The sequence below is a fragment of the Syngnathus scovelli genome, chromosome 7 (assembly GCF_024217435.2).
Source record: "Syngnathus scovelli strain Florida chromosome 7, RoL_Ssco_1.2, whole genome shotgun sequence".
NCBI lineage: Eukaryota > Metazoa > Chordata > Actinopteri > Syngnathiformes > Syngnathidae > Syngnathus > Syngnathus scovelli.
The window spans coordinates 15560670-15567107 of record NC_090853.1 but is presented as its reverse complement, the minus strand read 5'-3'; the positions used below and the strand labels follow the sequence as shown (position 1 = coordinate 15567107).

Below are 6438 nucleotides of genomic sequence, written 5' to 3'. Positions count from 1 at the left end.
AGTTCAGCATATATTATTTTCTATCCAGAGACAGAGAAAGTAACCAAAAATAGACTGGTGAAGTTTGTTAGAAAAAGTTTTATTGAATGTGACACTCAGACAGATGACCTGTATGAACATTTTGAGTCTAGAAAGAGGGTGGAGACCCCACAACCAAAACCGGATGAGACACAACCAATCCCACCTGATGTAAAAATAGTTTTGTGATTCAAACTTAAAATGTGATGGAGAGAGCAGCCAGAGTGGTCGTTATCCAAAGCGAGAGGAGAGCCCCTCAATATTATTCAGATTGTGATTATGAGGTCAAATGTGATGAAGCATTCACAAGTATTGATTATTGCTATCGTGTGACTTGTGATGTCCCACGAACCCCAAAAGAAGCTTTGAGCTCTTCTAAATCAAAGCAGCGGGCCACAGCTATGAAAGAGGAAATGGAGTCTCTAATAGAAAACGATACTTTTACTTTGACGAGCAGGTTACAGTCAAGTGGCAGGATTAGACTATAAGCAGTGGGCCAAAGCTATGAAAGAGGAAATGGACTCTCTAATAGAGAACGATACTTTTACTTTGACGACTTTAAGCTCAATAAGTCACTGTATGGTTTGAAACAGTCAAGACGAAACTGGAATAGGATGTTACACAATTTCCTTATTGAAAATGGTTTTGTTCAAAATATTGCTGACTATTGTTTTTACTGTAAAAATGTTGGAAATGACTGAATCCTGTTGATTATTTGGGTTGACGATTTTCTTGCAGTGAGTAATGTTGTGAAGTTTTGTTGTTGGTAAATTATCCCAATACTTGTCTGAACTTAAAGAACAGCACTGGGTGGCAGCTAAACATGTTCTGAGATGTTTGAAATGCACTCTGGACCGGGAGTTGTGCTATAAAAAGCAAAATGTAAACTTGAAGCTTGTTGCCTATAGTGATGCAGACTGGGCAGCTGACCAGAATGACCGGCACAGTGTTGCTGGTTACTGCTTTAGTTTGTCTGAGGCTGGGGCTATTGTTTCCTTGAAATCTCAGAAACAGCCCACAGTCGCCTTATCTACCTGTGAGGCCGAATACATGGCTCTGTCTGCAACAACTCAAGAAAGCTTGTATCTGGTTAACCTATTGAAAGGAATGGACAATACTTTGAACTTTATACCTGTGACATTTTTTGAGGACAATCAGGGTGCTTTTGCTCACTCCAAAAACCCTGTGTGTCGACAGCGATGCAAACATATTGACATCAGATACCATTTTGTTCGCTCTGTTATTTCAGAAGGCAAAATTCTTCTTCTCTATTGCCCTACGGGTGATATAGTGGCCGATGTTTTTACTAAGTCTGTTGATAAAGACAGGATGGAGAAATTTGTATGTTTTCTATTTGGTAACTGAACTATGGACTATGGATATGTCATGTCCCTAATTGACCCTGTGACCCAGTGAGTGTGGGTGTTGTTACGCACCTGTGTGCAATCCATAAATGGCAGGAGCTCATTCACAAAGGTGATCACATGCAGGCCAAACCAGATTTATGTCTATGCCTAATATTTGTCCTCCGTATTTATCCGTCTGCACCGGCTCTTACCGCGATGGCTGGGCCAAAAATAGTTCATGTATTATATGCTTATAAAAAGCATTTAGATTTTTGATGCTCCAGACAGTTATTTCTTTTTTTTTGGGGGTGGGGGGTCAATATGGCTCTTTGAACATTTTGGGTTGACGACCCCTGATCAAGGCGGTCAAAGACACACTCCAGACAGACAGGTCCGCCAGGAAGTTAACCCAGAATGAAGCCAAACGGTACCACATCCATCAAGGTTTTGTGGTTTAATAAAGAATGTGCACAATATCAGAGCAAATCTTTAAAGAAAATGACCGGAGAACAGCGGCAGCAAGACGCGGCAGCAAGACGCACCAGCGTTCGCTCACATCCGGTTCGCTCCAATATATTTACTGTTACAGTCAAACCTCGGTTTTGGAATGTCCCGGTTCTCGAACAAATCGGAATTCGAACGAAAAATTCGAGATTTCTTTGCTTCAGTTGTCAAACAAAATTCGGCGGTCGAACCTCGCGAGATGAGCTGAAAGGACCCGAGAAAATCGGACTGCACGGCCTGGATGCAGACTGACTCCGCTCGTTATTGTATTTTCGTTACTTTGAGGATTGTATTAAACCCCAATCATGCCATCCTGAAACACAAAGATGCTCTTAAAGCAATGTGACAGATAGTGCCCGGCGCACTGCGGTTGCCCGATCAGACCAAATTAAGCTCCCTGCACCCTGAGGTCCACTTAAATTTTGGTTTGTACATCAGGACTTTAAGAATATTTTCTAAATTTCAGCGACGGATCTGTCGCAATAATGCAGTGTTGCCGTCGGCGGCGTCCTAAGGTTGCGCGTTTGGTGGTGCGCTGCAGTTGCGTGATCGGAAAAATAGCGCAACTTAAAAAATGCTTAAAAAAGGTGTTTTGTTTTAGTCTTGGAACGGATTAAATCTTTTTTCATTATTTGTAATGGGAAAAATAGATTCGAAATTTGACCGATTCACTTCTCAAACCGCCTTCTGGAACGGATTGTGCTGCGCTGAGACGGCGCGCTGAGATGGCCAACTCGGCGCGGTGCCCTGTCGGCGGAGCGCGCGGGCCGTTTTGGCGCAGCGCGCGCACCCTCTCGGCACAGGGCCCTCTTGGCACTGCGTCTTCTCGGTGCCGGGAGGGTGCGCGTGTGTGCTGCGCCGAGGCGGCGCAGTGCCGAGTTGGCGCTGCGCCGAGAAGGCGGAGCGGGTGCCGCAAGGGTGCCCCGAGGGTGCTGCAAAGCCTGGAGGGCGCCCCAAATGGGCGACACCCTCATGGTGCAGCACCCTCATTGCGCGTAGTCCTCTCGGCGGAGCGCCAACTCGACGCGGCGCCTTGTCGGCGGAGCGCGCGGGCCGTTTTGGCGCAGCGCACGCACCCTCTCGGCACAGGGCCCTCTTGGCACTGCGTCTTCTCGGTGCCGGGAGGGTGCGCGCGCGTGCTGCGCCGAGGCGGCGCAGTGCGGAGTTGGCGCTGCGCCGAGAAGGCGGAGAGGGTGCCGCAAGGGTGCCCCGAGGGTGCTGCAAAGCCTGGAGGGCGCCCCAAATGGGCGACACCCTCATCGTGCAGCACCCTCATTGCGCGTAGTCCTCTCGGCGGAGCGCCAACTCGACGCGGCGCCTTGTCGGCGGAGTGCGCAGGCCCTTTTGGCACAGCGCGCGCGCCCTCTCGGCGCGGGGCCCTCCTAGCATTAGGTCCTCTCGGCGCCGAGAGGGCGCGCGCGCGTGCTGCGCCAAGACGGCGCTGCGCCGAGTTGGCGCTGCGCAGAGACGGAGATGGTGCCACGAGGGTGCTGCAAAGGGTGCCGTGAGTGCACCGCGAGGGCGCCCCAAAGGGGCAGCGCCCTCATGGCGCAGCACTCTCATGGTGCGTAGTCCTCTCACCGCAGCGGCAATACGGCGCGGCGCCCTGTCGGCGGAGCGTGTGGGCCCTTTTGGCGCATCATCCTCTCGGCAGAGCACGCGAGCTCTCTCGGCGCAGTGCCCACTTGGCGAAGCTCCCTCTCGGCGCTGTGCCAAGAGCGCTACGCCGAGTGGGCAATGAGCCGAGAGGGCACATGGGCTGCACCGAGAGGATAATGTGCCTTAAGTAAGTGGGTGCCGTGCCCCGCCAAGAGGTACCTGGGATGACAGGGCGCCCCCCTGTGCCGAAAGTGTGCTGCACCGCAGCGCTTGGGCGCTGAGAGGGCACTGCGAGGGCGCCCTCTCGCGCCGCCCTCGCAGCGCCCAAGCACTGCGGTGCAGCACCCTGTCGGACCGGGAACCTCTTGACTGGGCACGGCGCCCACTCGCCGTAGCACCCTCTTGGTGCAGCGCACGCGCCATCTCGGCGCAGCGCCCTCTCGGCGCAGTGCGCGGGTGTCCTCTCGGCGGACCCTCGGCATCCTTCCCGACGCAGCGCTCTCTCGACGCAGCGTTCTCTTGGCGCAACACCCTCTCGGCGCAGCGCCCTTGCTGCACAGTTCCATCTTGCCGCATCGCACCCTCGGCCTGCCATCGCAGCGCAGCGTGCGCAGCGCACGTATCTTGCGCAGCGCATGCAGCGCGCGCACCCCCTCGACGCAGGGCGGCGTCTTCTTGGCGCGGCGCCCTCTCGCCGCGACCTCTCTCGGTGCGGCGCCTTCTCGCAGCGGCTCCCTCTATCCGCGGCGTCCTCGTGGCGCCGTGCCGCACGCTTTCGCCATGGTGCGGCACCCTATCGACGCGGCTCTCTGTCGGTGTGGCGCAGCACGGCACCCTCGGCGTGGCAACCTTTTGGCATCCTTGCGTCACTCTCTTGGCGCGACACAGATTTCGCCCGGCGCGACGCAGCACTCTCTCGGCACGGTGCCTTCTCAGCGCAGCGCCCTCTCGGCGCGTTACACCCTCGGCCCACTCTGCCGGCGCAGCACGCGAAGTGCGCGCAGGGCTCGTGTCTTCTCTGCGCAGTTCGCACACTGTCGGTGCGGCGCCTTCTCGGTGCGGCGTCCTCTCAGCGTGGCGTCCACTCAAAGCTGCGCTCTCTTGACGCAACACGGTGCCTTCTCGGCACGGCGAGACGCGGCGCCCTGTCGTCGCAGCGTGGCGCCTTCTTGATGCAGCACGGCGCCCTATAGACACAGTGCCCTCCCAGCGCAGCGCGTGCACATTCTCTGGGTGCAGCGCGCACACTGCGCAACGCGCTTGACCTGTCAGTGCATCGCCCTCTCGGCGCATCGTGCCTGTGCTGTCGACGCAGTGCACTCCTGGTGCACCACGCGTGCGCCATCTTGGCGCACCCTGGGCCCACCCTCTAAGCGCAGCGCTAACAAGCACGCGTGTGGCCCGTTTTGCCGCGGCACAGCTCCCTCTTGATGCAACGCAGCGACCACTCGGCGCGCGCCCTCTCGGCGTAGGCAGGCAGGGAGGCAGGCAGTGTCTGTCTGTTGAGGTTTTCACCTTGTTCTTCTCCTGCTGAAGTTCTAACTGTCCATCAGTTTGGCTTTCAGCTCGTCATTGGCGGCTTGAAGGGCGTCCATTCGCTCCGCCCTGCCGGAGCTCGTTTGGACATCTCTTACTCGAGTCTCGCCCGGTCGTCGGTCAAAGATCACAACATTTGTACCTGGAGAGCACAAATGCAGCGCTGTTTTCCACTGTCTTCGGACTCAACTTCAATCGGTACCGTAACTTACAACATCATAAACATAGATATAACCAAATGCATTTATTCAATTTATTCATTGAATAAATGCATTTGGTTCTTCAAAACTGCATCACGCAACATAACGTGACCGAGACGGCCGTTATCCACCTGCGTGAAGTTATTTGGTGAAATGAATGAGATGTTTAAGACACCATCGTTCTGTCTCTATGTAGATGAAGGGAAATAATCGATTGCTGAAGGTCCAAAGGTGTTGTGATAAACAAATAAACATATTAGTGATTACTGACATATTTGTGATAAACATACATATTAGGCAGTATAATCACATATGTTAACTTGAGTTCCCACACTGTATTTATTTATGGTTATTTGTTAAAACGAGTACTGTTAGACATGAAAGAGGAAGTGTTTAAATAATTTGAGGACGAAAGGGGTACTCACCATTGTAGCTCCTGGTCAATGATACGAGCCTCTTCTTGCAGGGGAAAACATATAGCCAACAAACACGTGGAACCTAAAGGAATGGAATTAAACATTAACATTTGGCCTCAACCAACATTCACAGATACAACGCAGCGCAAACTACACAAACGTAAATCTTTTTAAACACAATGAGTTGTACTTACCGTGTACGCTCTAGACGGTCCACTTGCAAGCAGAAAATAACGATATTTCTGTTGATAATCGTCGTGTTTGTATCCGCTGTCTCGCTCAAGGCCATTGCGCCCACAGATTTGAATTTTGGCGAGAGTTCAGCCTATTGACGTCATTTCCGCGGCACATGCCTGCGATGTAATACCCGCATATCTGAAACGGCAAAGTTAAAGAGTTAAATAAAGTTTTTAATCAACGCAATAATTTACAACCGGTGACCAGTCGAAATAATCATCGAAATTTGGCGTCTGTGGCTGGAAGCAGACGCCGAGTTCGACGTTCCTCCCAAATGCCACACTCCCTCGCTTTTCAGGGCTTAAAAAAACTTATTTTTCAAAACAATGAGTTGTAATTACCTTGTACGCTCTAGACGGTCAAGTTGCAAGCTGAAAACGAAAATATTTGTCTTGTTAGTCGTCGTGTTACTAACCGCTGTGTCTTGTTTGCCAGCATTGCCGCTTTCCTACTTCCTGTTGCAAGCCACGCCCAAGGATTATAATTTTGACGTGAGTTCCGCCTATTGACGTCACGTCCGCGTCACATGACTGCGACGTAATATCTAAAACTGTTTGTGCAGTATTGGGTTGTTCTGTGCGA

The 6438-nt window shown here is 52.4% G+C and overlaps 1 long non-coding RNA gene across 1 annotated transcript; it reads right to left on the bottom strand.

Annotated features, from left to right (window-relative positions):
• Nucleotides 1–3912: 3912 nt before the first annotated feature.
• On the bottom strand, nt 3913–5988 carry LOC125971956 (uncharacterized). The gene is made up of 3 exons (XR_011087158.1): nt 5814–5988; nt 5629–5701; nt 3913–5145 (listed from the first exon to the last, which is right to left on the bottom strand). It is a non-coding gene; the product is annotated as an uncharacterized lncRNA (long non-coding RNA).
• Nucleotides 5989–6438: the final 450 nt, after the last annotated feature.